Genomic DNA, 13,828 nt, shown 5'->3' with positions numbered 1-13,828 from the left:
CTAAATACATTCCAAATACATTCCAAATACATTCTTTTAACAAACCAGATAATTCTAGATGAGGTCCACAGACAGTATTTGTGTGGTGCTGAGACGAACAGAAAGTACAAGCATGTGGGATCCGTGCTGTAGTATTGGAGCTTAGTTATAGTACAACTATAGCTATAGTAAGAGCAGGGATGAATGAAGCTGCCCTGACACAGAACACAGTTTGTCATTCTCAACAACACCAAGGTCAAAGTCCTACTTCCTATGCTTGTTAATATTGTTGACTGCATGAGAACATTTGCTAGCGTCTAAGACCTAGCGAATGCAGTGTTTAAAAGCTCTACAAGGATTTTGTTTTCTCTTTGGTGTTGAGGCCTTTGGGTCTGAAATAAGTAGAATTGCTACTTTACAAATGGCAGGTAAGTTTCTCAGACTGAGTACTGAAGAGTGAATAATTTTCCTAGGGCTACATCCCACATAGCACCCTATTCCCTATTTAATGCACTACTTTGGTCAAACTTACCTGGCACCTGTAAAGTAACAATTTCACAGACCCAAAGGTCTCAGTGTCAAAGAGAAAACATCCTCATTTCACCTGTTAACCCTGGGCTAAGGGGACTGGGAATTCTCAGTGGTTCAGTCTAAGCACTTGCTGTCCCAGTAGAGTGAGTTCCTCTGTGTAAGCGACAATGCTGGGACTGTAACCCTAGATACAGTATTTCAATATTTTATTCTTTAACTCGGCAAGTCAGCTAAGAACAAATTCTTATTTACAATGACAGCCTAGGTTAACAGTGGGTTAACTGCCTTGTTCAGGGGGCAGAACAACAGATTTTGTCAGCTCAGGGATTTGATCTAGCAACCTTTCAGTTACAGGCCCAACATTCTAAACACTAGGCTACCTGCCACTACCTCGGCTATATGAGCGTCCCCATATCCAACTGATCACCCAGATGATGTTCACGTAACACAGTTTGAGATTGAACTCACTGATTACTTGTTAATTTAATAAAGTCCCCTTTTGTCCCCAATTCTGGGATGAGTGTGTGTGTGTGTGTGTGTGTGTGTGTGTGTGTGTGTGTGTGTGTGTGTGTGTGTGTGTGTGTGTGTGTGTGTGTGTGTGTGTGTGTGTGTGTGTGTGTGTGTGTGTGTGTGTGTGTGTGTGTGTGTGTGTGTGTGTGTGTGTGTGTGTGTGTGTGTGTGTGTGTGTGTGTGTGTGTGTGTGTGTGTGTGTGTGTGTGTGTGTGTGGTTCTAAAATATCAGTGTCCAATCTATACATGTCTATACACGTCCTCACATACCCGTCCTATGTGTCCCAGCTTATTGCGTTTCGTAAGGCCTCTCAGCATGCATTGAAAGACTGTGCTTAACAATTCCTTCCACGGGGAAACTCAAACAGCGTAGCTGCAAACATAAAAGGGCTCATTCATGAACGTTTGGCTTTGAAAACCATGACAGTCAACAAAAACAAATAACATTTTAGACAGGTTGGTTTTTGTTCCAGCTCTGATCCAGCTGTTGTTTTTGTAGACCTGTTCCCTCTCCCCTGTTCCCTCTCCCCTGTTCTCTCTCCCCTGTTCTCTCTCCCCTGTTCCCTCTCCCCTGTTCCCTCTCCCCTGTTCTCTCTCTCCCCTGTTCCCTCTCCCCTGTTCCCTCTCCCCTGTTCCCTCTCCCCTGTTCTCTCTCCCCTGTTCCCTCTCCCCTGTTCTCTCTCTCCCCTGTTCTCTGTGTGTCATAAGACAAGACACTGCCTGGAATATGATGCTACAGAGTTGTATGTACGACAGTGTAAAGCTTTCTAACATACTACGGAAAAAGTTACCTTGTATCCTGCAACACAAACAAATTAGATGTGTTTTACTAAGAGAGCCTGACTGTTCTCTATGCCTGGGAGCATCACAGAAAGGTACATATCAACACATTAGATGTGTTTTACTAAGAGAGCCTGACTGTTCTCTATGCCTGGGAGCATCACAGAAAGGTACATATCAACAAATTAGATGTGTTTTACTAAGAGAGCCTGACTGTTCTCTATGCCTGGGAGCATCACAGAAAGGTATATATCAACACAGCAGTATTGTGTGTGCAGGTAATTAAGAGCTAAAGCCCATTACTCCCAGACAGGGCCGGGGCTATTCAAACTAACGATGACTAAAAGGAAGACGTCCGGAAGGGAACCAGGCCAATGCCTACAGCTGATCTTGGATGGGGGGGGGGTGTTTTTGTGCTTTTCAGCACAATTAGACAAAGAAGAACCATTGGCATTGGTTCTGATTGATGTGACAACAGGGTGCAAGGCTATGTTATGGTTCAGATTGATGTGACAACAGGGTGCTAGGTGTATGTTATGGTTCAGATTGATGTGACAACATGGTGCTAGATGTGTGTTATGGTTCAGATTGATGTGACAACATGGTGCTAGATGTGTGTTATGGTTCAGATTGATGTGACAACATGGTGCTAGGTGTGTGTTATGGTTCAGATTGATGTGACAACATGGTGCTAGGTGTGTGTTATGGTTCTGATTGATGTGACAACATGGTGCTAGGTGTGTGTTATGGTTCTGATTGATGTGACAACATGGTGCTAGGTGTGTGTTATGGTTCTAATTGATGTGACAACATGGTGCTAGGTGTGTGTTATGGTTCAGATTGATGTGACAACATGGTGCTAGGTGTGTGTTATGGTTCTGATTAATGTGACAACATGGTGCTAGGTGTGTGTTATGGTTCTGATTGATGTGACAACATGGTGCTAGGTGTGTGTTATGGTTCTAATTGATGTGACAACATGGTGCTAGGTGTGTGTTATGGTTCAGATTGATGTGACAACATGGTGCTAGGTGTGTGTTATGGTTCTGATTAATGTGACAACATGGTGCTAGGTGTGTGTTATGGTTCTGATTGATGTGACAACATAGTGCTAGGTGTGTGTTATGTAACACAGAGAGGGAGAGGCCCCTCCCCCAACCCCCATAGCTTTGACACTCCCCCTGACAACCATTTGAAACACTTCACAGTAGAATCCTCCAGGCCCTCAACTGAGACATTACCTTGAAATCACAAACCAAATGCCAGCTACCTTTGTTCCACACTTGTTTTTAGAATATGTTCTGAAGCTTGGTCGGCCACATTCCTAACATGACTGCCTTGGATTATTTTGGCACTTGAGCCAACCAGAATAACATCAGCCTAAATCTATATCATAATGACTGGTATAGCTCACCTAGACATAAACACACCCGTCCAGCCAGCCTTAAAGCAGGAATCCTTCATTGCTAAAAATGCCATGTCCGTTTGGGCTATTATAACAACAAAGAAATGACTGTAAATAACTAGCATTGTTGCGCGCGGAATAGAACAGCAGAATGTGTACTGCAAATGATTTGTTACATCACTGCCGGAGGCTCCTCTCCTTTCAACATCAAAACAAAAGCAAGAACAAAAGTGCTGATGCGAACAGTTGCGTTGTTTCCCCAAATGAGGATTTCATCTTTAACGCCCTTAAGTCTATATCATAATGATTTTTCTAATGAAGATTTAATCTTTAACGCCCTTAAGTCTATATCATAATGATTTTTCTAATGAAGATTTAATCTTTAACTCCCTTAAATCTATATCATAATGACTTTTCGGCTCACTTAGCCAAGATAACTGAATGAAGGTTTATATTCACATACACAAACTTGCTAACGTTACAGATTATTACGTTTATTTATTTTATAGTTTTATAAGACAATATTTAGTCCTCTATGGTGTTAACCTGAACAGTAGCTACATTCAGCAAATATCCTTTCCTCCTGCAAGAACGCCAATATTTTTATATTATATTTATATTATATTATATATATATATATATATATATATATATATATTCCAGTTACACATTTGAAGATAGAAGCACGTCCTTGAAAACGTCAGGAAAACATACTGTAGTTTACATGGTTCACATAGGATGCTGTTGGTAGAGTGAAACTACAGTACGAACAAACATTTAGACAGAAATATCTCGACTTTCTATAAACGCACTGCCATCCTACACAGTGACCTCAAAGGATTTTACCCCACGATTGGCAGCTTGTTGTGTAAAAAGCAAACGATGCAAAAGTAAAATATAAAATTTGGCCTTTAGTACCAAATCCCACAGAAACGCATTGAATAACACATTCATAAATGGCCCAAAAAAGACAGTCCAAACACACTGTAAATCATAAGGAAGTTTTTTAACTGTCTGTCCTATATCTACAACAGGAGATAAGAAAGATCAGGATTTTTTTACACATATTTAATCCCTTTTTTTTTGGGGGGGGGTAGATATACTTCTACTAATTTTGTAAACTGTACTGGTTACCTTCAGAGGAGTCCAGTGACACTTGTGTGGTCATATTAGTTTATGGGTCAAACCGTTCAGACACTATACCCGTTTTCAGGAGAAGACCGATTTTCAGGATGTCTAATGGTCTGAACAAACACTGTTGAAGCTCAGCCACATTCCACCGCAATTGTTTATTTTACCTTTATTTAACTAGGCAAGTCAGTTAAGAACAAATTCTCGTTTTCAATGACAGTTTAGGAATAGTGGGTTAACAGCCTTGTTCAGGGGCAGAACGATTGATATTTACCTTGTCAGCTCAGGGATTCTATCTTGCAACCGTTGGGTTACAAGTCCAACGCTCTAACCACTAGGCTACCTGCCCCCTAATGCAGAATGCAAAACTGATATCAGGTTAAATTGATGGATTTTGATGGGGATTTTTATATTATGTTAGGCACTGATGTTGGGCAATTAACCCTGGCTCGCAGTCTGTGTTCCAATTCATCACAAAGGTGTTCGATGTGATTGTGGTCAGGGCTCTGTGCAGGCCAGTCAAGTTCTTCCACACCGATCTTGACAAACCCTTTCTGTGTGGACCTGACTTTGTGCACGGGGGCATTGTCATGCTGAAACTGGTTGCCTCAAAGTTGGAAACACAGAATCATATAGAACTAAGGGGCCCAAACCATGAAAAACCATGAAAAACAGCCCCAAACCATTATTCCTCCTCCACCAAACTTTACAGTTGGCACTATGCATTGGGGCAGGTAGCGTTCTCCTGACATCCGCCAAACCAAGATTTGCCGGTCTGCCAGAGAACGCATTTCCACTCCTCCAATGGCGGCGAGCTTTACACCACTCCAGCCAACACTTGGCATTGCGCATGGTGATCTTAGGCTTGTATGCGGCTGCTCTGCCATGGAAACCATTTTCATGAACCTCCCAACGAACAGTTATAGTGCTGACGTTGTTTCCAGTGGCAGTTTGGAACAGTTTGAATACAGAAGATTGTTACACACTACTAACTTCAGCACTCGGCAGTCCCTTTCTGTGAACTTGTGTGGCCTACCACTTCACAGCTGAGCCGTTGTTGCTCCTAGATTCACCACTTCACCACCACCTACTACTTCACAATAACAGCACTTACAGCTGACCGGGGCAGCTCAAGCAAAGAAGAAATTTGACGAACTGACATGTTGGAAAGGTGGCATCCTAAGACGGTGCCAAGTTGAAAGTCACTGAGCTCTTCAGTAAGGTCACTCTACTGCCAATGTTTGTCTATGGAGATTGCATGGCTGTGATTTTATATACCTGTCAGCAACGGGTGTCGCTGAAATAGCTGAATCCACTCATTTGAAGGGATGTCCACATACTTTTGTATACATAGTGTATCTGTCAATATGACTGTTGTAAATCACACATCTCAATATACTGCACTAACATGCCTAGGATATTACATCCACATTACAACACATTTACATGGGATCATAACACACATCATCAGGCAGATATCATGGCATCATATTTAATAAAAACATATATAATGATATTATCGTAAGGTGCCAGATTCCATTAAAACCAAGTATTTTTCTGCATATCTAAAGCATACCTCTTGAGCAGTCTGTATCCTCCTGACTGGTGGTTCATTTGTTTATTTATAGAAATAAAACATGCTTCTCTGCATCTCTGCTAAAATCTGGGTAAAATATTAAGTCTTATTCAGTATGTTTATTAATGACTTGCTTTTTGTAACGCCAGGGTAGTGGGTTCGATTCCCGGGACCACCCATACGTAGAATGTATGCACACATGACTGTAAGTCGCTTTGGATAAAAGCGTCTGCTAAATGGCATATATTATTATTATTATTATTTTTAAAAGTCTACCAATGTTGCCAACAGGCCAGCTAAGATAGTTAGACAAGCTACTCTTCACCTGATTGAAAGTCTGAAATGGCCTTTGTATCTGGTTAAGAAGTTGGGAAATTGGAAACCTATCTAGCTGGCTAGCTAAAAAAAAAAAACTTTATAAATGTCTAGGTGGCATCTAGGAATTACAGAGAAACAACCAAACATGGCTGTTTTATTGATTCAACCAAGGAAGGAATCAATAGCCTATACGGCTTGATCAAATTCATTTACACACACAACTTCTGACAGTCCTGCCCATCGCTGCCAGCTAAAATCTACACTCTCTCTCCTCCTCCACTGTGGATACCGTGCCCTTGTGCCCCCCTACAGGCACGACGCCTCTGGCAAGACCTTGAAGATCTTGAGGCTAACATCATAGTCGAGAGGCTGTTTGGGGAGAATACTGTAGAGAGAGAAAAAAAGAGGGGCTTTGCTAAAAACCCACTGAATCGATTACTGAGGAATCATCTTTCTGGCCTCTCTGAAGCTGATGACTTATGGGATCTTTGGCGCTCGTTATTTCCAAGACGATTCTATTTCGGGGACGAAGACGGTAGTTGAACTTGTCACTGTAAACACACAGTCATATACCGGTCCCTACTAGAATGGGTCCCAAAATGCTTCCCTATTCCATATATATTAATTCAACTGCGCGACCAAGACACTATCCCTCTTTATAGGTGTAATGGATGTGAAACGGCTAGCTTAGTTAGCGGTGCGCGCTAAATAGCGTTTCAATCGGTGACGTCACTTGCTCTGAGACCTTGAAGTAGTAGTTCCCCTTGCTCTGCAAGGGCCGCGGCTTTTGTGGAGCGATGGTAACGATGCTTCGAGGGTGACTGTTGTTGATGTGTGCAGAGGGTCCCTGGTTCACGCCCGGGTATGGCCGAGGGGACGGTCTAAAGTTATACTGTTACATAGGCCTATTTGTAAATACAGTCGTACCTAACATTCATCATTGATATTGAATATCCTATTGTGTACATATCAGTTTACTTACCATGCATGTCTCTTCTACTACTTGTAACTTTTATTAGACTTTTGATTATATTGATATGGATATTTGTAGTGGCCCCGTTGAGTAAGCCTTTCACCACACCCTTTACTACCTATTGTAAATGGTGTACGTGACATTTTGGGCACAGACCCTAGTCTGTTACTCATCGAGGGCATAGACTCAGTGCCAGACATAAAAGCTAGGCTGGCTCGTTCACCTACGTACATATTTGGACTTTTGAAGACGGAAGAGATTGCAGCAGGCATCTTTAAAAATAAAAAACATCATTGAATGAATTAGGCCGACGTGCCAATGTGGGAATAATCCCTCTGTTAATAACAGATAGTCACAATGAGGCACGTAAAACATGTCCCAAACTCAACTCACACTTATGCAACCACACGTTAACGTGACCACACTCAGTTAGTAAACTATTTGCATTAAATGATAGATTCGGTTTGAAGGATCAACACAACTGGAAGGACTATTGACTCTTTGTGAAATTCACATCAACGGGGTTTCAAGCACAGCTGCGCCTTTGTTTTTGTTATTTCTGGGAAAAAAACACACACAGTGGTAGTGTTAGCTGTGTTACTATGGCACCAACACACAGTGGTAGTGTTAGCTGTGTTACTATGGCACCAACACACAGTGGTAGTGTTAGCTGTGTTACTATGGCACCAACACACAGTGGTAGTGTTAGCTGTGTTACTATGGCACCAACACACAGTGGTAGTGGTAGCTGTGTTACTATGGCAACAACACACAGTGGTAGTGTTAGCTGTGTTACTATGGCACCAACACACAGTGGTAGTAGTGGCTGTGTTACTATGGCACCAACACACAGTGGTAGTGTTAGCTGTGTTACTATGGCACCAACACACAGTGGTAGTGTTAGCTGTGTTACTATGGCACCAACACACAGTGGTAGTGGTAGCTGTGTTACTATGGCAACAACACACAGTGGTAGTAGTGGCTGTGTTACTATGGCACCAACACACAGTGGTAGTGGTAGCTGTGTTACTATGGCACCAACACACAGTGGTAGTGTTAGCTGTGTTACTATGGCACCAACACACAGTGGTAGTGTTAGCTGTGTTACTATGGCACCAACACACAGTGGTAGTGGTAGCTGTGTTACTATGGCACCAAACACAGTGGTAGTATTGGCTGTGTTACTATGGCACCAACACAGTGGTAGTGTTAACTGTGTTACTATGGCAACAACACACATTGGTAGTAGTGGCTGTGTTACTATGGCACCAACACACAGTGGTAGCTGTCTTACTATGGCACCAACACACAGTGGTAGTGTTAGCTGTTTTACTATGGCACCAACACACAGTGGTAGTGTTAGCTGTGTTACTATGGCAACAACACACAGTGGTAGTGGTAGTTTTGTTACTATGGCGACAACACACAGTGGTAATGGTAGCTGTGTTACTATGGCACAGACACACAGTGGTAGTGTTAGCTGTGTTACTATGGCAACAACACACAGTGGTAGTGGTAGCTATGTTACTATGGCAACAACACACAGTGGTAATGGTAGCTGTGTTACTATGGCACCAACACACAGTGGTAGTGTTAGCTGTGTTACTATGGCAACAACACACAGTGGTAGCTGTGTTACTATGGCAACAACACAGTGGTAGTAGTGGCCGTGTTACTATGGCACCGACACACAGTGGTAGTAGTAGCTGTGTTACTATAGCACCAACACACAGTGGTAGTGGTAGCTGTGTTACTATGGCAACAACACACAGTGGTAATGTTAGCTGTGTTACTATGGCAACAACACACAGTGGTAATGGTAAATGGGTAACAAAGCTGGAGGGGCAGTAAATACTGATTAACTTGACAGATTGTGACCAGTCTCAGCATGGTACCATGCATTATTCTGCATTCTATCCCCTTTCTTGGCAGTGTCCCAAATGACCCCGTATTCCCTATATAGTGGGGTCCTGGTCAACAGTTCTGCCCTGTATAGAGGATAGGGTGCATTTTGGGACACAACCATGAGTGATTTTAGGATTTGCACTCAGTTTATACAGTAGACCTCACCATGTAGTTCTGTGTCAAGAGAAATGTGAATGAAGGTGCTGATAAAGGTGCTATCGTGGAATACCTTGTCTTTGTCTTAACTGAATCTACAACTCTTTCTAAAGGAGATAAAAATGTCATTTTCAAATTTTCAATGGAGATTCCATCAACAAAACAGTCATCTGAATGATAGGCCTTTTTTTCATGGAAAGAATAAATAATAGTGAAGTTGCATTGAGTTCCCATAATAGCCAACTTCAATCAGTGTTCTGTCATTACTACATTGGTAGACCGAGCAGAGGGTTGACATTAAGAATACACAGCTATCAGAGACGGACAAACATGTTGTATATGTCTGCAGAAAGCCAAGGCATGCGAACGAGGGCAAATGATCTCTTTGCATGCAAACCCTAACCACATTTAGGCTGGGCCCGACTCACACTGCACACACAGACACCATATTTACAACTTAAACAGATGTGTTCTCGTTGCATAACCCCAGAACTCTTGACAACCAATCACGGGCTCCCATGCAGGCAGGAAATCATCCTGTAGCTCCAATCAAAAGTAACATTAAAGTAACATTCCGTTCCATTGGCCATGCCCTGTTCATTAAAATTTAACAGTATTGGTGGAAAATACAGGAATTGTTAGTGAGTCGACTTGTTGCACATCGTGTTATGTTTGGACTGGAGTGTCCAGTGGAATTCCACTGAGATGCGTGTCGGTACTCATTAACATAGAACATTCCCTCTGGCACATATTCCCTGCCCAATGTGTATTTGCTTTTGTAAGAAGAGTGTTTTTCGTAGGATCCATAACTCCAAAATGTATATGTAGCGTGGTTCGTTCTGAGTTGTGTAATTTAATGAGGACACTGCCACAACTGGAGGTCTGCTGGTTGGATTTTTATTTGTCCTGCGCACGAAGAGACAACGTACAAGATGTTAGCCCTTGGCGCAGTCACAGCTCTCAGGCACCTGCCTAACTGAATGTCAGGCAAGAGAGAACAATAGGAGGGTTAGGTAACACAGATACCCCACGATGGACCCAACCAAAATATACACATTTTTATACAATCATGTGTATTTACAATATAGATATGAAAAAGTGTTTGCACATAAAAAAACAATAGCATTAGTTATGCAGCTATAATGAAAACCCACAGGAAAACCACAAGAAAGTAGATCTCCAGGAAGAGGGTTGGACTAAAAACCCACGGGACAGTCGATCTCCAGGAAGAGGGTTGTACTGAAAACCCACAGGACGGTAGATCTCCAGGAAGAGGGTTGGACTAAAAACCCACAGGACAGTCGATCTCCAGGAAGAGGGTTGGACTGAAAACCCACACTATGGTAGATCTCCAGGAAGAGGGTTGGACTGAAAACCCACACTATGGTAGATCTCCAGGAAGAGGATTGGAATAAAAACCCACAGGACAGTCGATCTCCAGGAAGAGGTTTGGACAGAAAACCTCAGGGAGAGTAGATCTCCAGGAAGAGGGTTGGACTAAAAACCCACAGGACGGTGGATCTCCAGGAAGAAGGATGGACTAAAAACCCGCAGGCCGGTAGATCTCCAGGAAGAGGGTTGGACTAAAAACCCACAGGACGGTCGATCTCCAGGAAGAGGGTTGGACTGAAAACCCACAAGACGGTAGATCTCCAGGAAGAGGGTTGGACTGAAAACCCAACCCACAGGACGGTAGATCTCCAGGAAGACGGTTGGACTGAAAACCCACAGGATGGTAGATCTCCAGGAAGAGGGTTGGACTGAAAACCCACAGGACGGTAGATCTCCAGGAAGAGGGTTGGACTGAAAACCCACAGGACGGTAGATCTCCAAGAAGAGGGTTGGACTGAAAACCCACAGGACGGTAGATCTCCAGGAAGAGAGTTGAGCAGCCCTGGTCTAGGGGAACAACATCACACTGATAGATCACACTCATAAAACCAAGCAGCCCAACACCATGTAAAGGTGGTCTCATAAAACAAGCAGCCCAACACCATGTAAAGGTGATCTCATAAACCAAGCAGCCCAACACCATGTAAAGGTGGTCTCATAAACCAAGCAGCCCAACACCATGTAAAGGTAGTCTCATAAACCAAGCAGCCCAACACCATGTGAAGGTGGTCTCATAAACCAAGCAGCCCAACACCATGTAAATATGGTCTCATAAACCTTGACACAGGTCTTGTCAGTTCTTGTGACACTTTTGGTGTTTCAGTCACCCAGAGACTAGGCCCAACAAATTCTGTTTTGAGAACACCCTCAGATTCTCTAAAAACTGGACATTGATTCACCTCAGTAGTTCCTGCTTAGTGTTCCTTAACGAAGGACTCAATGATAGGTTAACACAACAAATTGTAACTGGGACACTTTAATTGGTTGAACCAGTCTAGACCAGTTTTATCACCATAGATCTGGAGAAAACATAGTCTATCATTATCTTCATGCTGTCTGTGTTACTAGCCTGAGTACCATGCTGTTTGTGCTATCGTGCTAACAGCTTGTCATGCCAAACAACCAGTATGCTACACTAATTATATTACTTTAATGGAGACCATAGCTCTAGTAAAAAAGAAAACAACCGTTCTTGCACACGGTCCTTATGCAAGCATTGTAACCAACCATGATAAATAACCCCAAAATAGAATGAGAGAACTGGAACCACAATGTGATATAGGCCTATAGAGACGAGCCTCATCAAAATGGCCAACCAATAACATACAGGTACTGTAATGGCAATAATAATACATGACAGCAATGCATTACTCTTACTGTAATACTAGGGACTTGATATAATCTCAGCCTCTAAGTAATACTAGGGACTTGATATAATCTCAGCCTCTAAGTAATACTAGGGACTTGATATAATCTCAGCCTCTATGTAATACTAGGGACTTGATATAATCTCAGCCTCTAAGTAATACTAGGGACTTGATATAATCTCAGCCTCTATGTAATACTAGGGACTTGATATAATCTCAGCCTCTAAGTAATACTAGGGACTTGATATAATCTCAGCCTCTAAGTAATACTAGGGACTTGATATAATCTCAGCCTCTAAGTAATACTAGGGACTTGATATAATCTCAGCCTCTAAGTAATACTAGGGACTTGATATAATCTCAGCCTCTATGTAATACTAGGGACCATATGTAATCTCAGCCTCTAAGTAATACTAGGGACTTGATGTAATCTCAGCCTCTATGTAATACTAGGGACTTGATATAATCTCAGCCTCTATGTAATACTAGGGACTTGATATAATCTCAGCCTCTATGTAATACTAGGGACTTGATATAATCTCAGCCTCTAAGTAATACTAGGGACTTGATATAATCTCAGCCTCTAAGTAATACTAGGGACTTGATATAATCTCAGCCTCTAAGTAATACTAGGGACTTGATATAATCTCAGCCTCTAAGTAATACTAGGGACTTGATATAATCTCAGCCTCTAAGTAATACTAGGGACTTGATATAATCTCAGCCTCTATGTAATACTAGGGACTTGATATAATCTCAGCCTCTAAGTAATACTAGGGACTTGATATAATCTCAGCCTCTATGTAATACTAGGGACCTGATGTAATCTCAGCCTCTATGTAATACTAGGGACCTGATATAATCTCAGCCTCTAAGTAATACTAGGGACCTGATATAATCTCAGCCTCTAAGTAATACTAGGGACCTGATGTAATCTCAGCCTCTAAGTAATACTAGGGACTTGATGTAATCTCAGCCTCTAAATAAGGCCAGGGACCTTATGTAACCTCAGCCTCTAAGTAATACTAGGGACCTGATGTAATCCCAGCCTCTAAATAAGGCCAGGGACCTGATGTAACCTCAGCCTCTAAGTAATACTAGGGACCTGATATAATCTCATCCTCTATGTAAGACTTGGGACCTGATATAATCTCATCCTCTATGTAAGACTTGGGACCTGATGTAATCTCATCCTCTATGTAATACTAGGGACCTGATGTAATCTCATCCTCTATGTTATACTAGGGACCTGATGTAAATCTCCACCTAAATAAGATGACTCATTTCATGTGTTCAGTCATATGGAAAAACAGGGTTCAGACCTGTTTGTTTACCCATCATCCTACCAGATACTGTTGCTGGACTGAGACCTGTCAGTGTCTCCATACTACCAGATACTGTTGCTGGACTGAGACCTGTCGGTGTCTCCATACTACCAGATACTGTTGCTGGACTGGACCTCGGTGAGACTGTTGCTGGACTGAGACCTGTCGGTGTATCCATTCTACCAGATACTGTTGCTGGACTGAGACCTGACGGTGTATCCATACTACCAGATACTGTTGCTGGACTGAGACCTGTCGGTGTATCCATACTACCAGATACTGTTGCTGGACTGAGACCTGTCGGTGTATCCATACTACCAGATACTGTTGCTGGACTGAGACCTGTCGGTGTATCCATACTACCAGATACTGTTGCTGGACTGAGACCTGTCGGTGTATCCATACTACCAGATACTGTTGCTGGACTGGGACTTGTTGGTTTACCCATCATGCTGTCCTAGCTGGTTATGCTGTCCTAAC

The sequence above is a fragment of the Oncorhynchus gorbuscha genome, linkage group LG13, assembly GCF_021184085.1.
Source record: "Oncorhynchus gorbuscha isolate QuinsamMale2020 ecotype Even-year linkage group LG13, OgorEven_v1.0, whole genome shotgun sequence".
Classification (NCBI taxonomy): Eukaryota; Metazoa; Chordata; class Actinopteri; order Salmoniformes; family Salmonidae; genus Oncorhynchus; species Oncorhynchus gorbuscha.
This window is presented reverse-complemented; position numbering follows the sequence as displayed.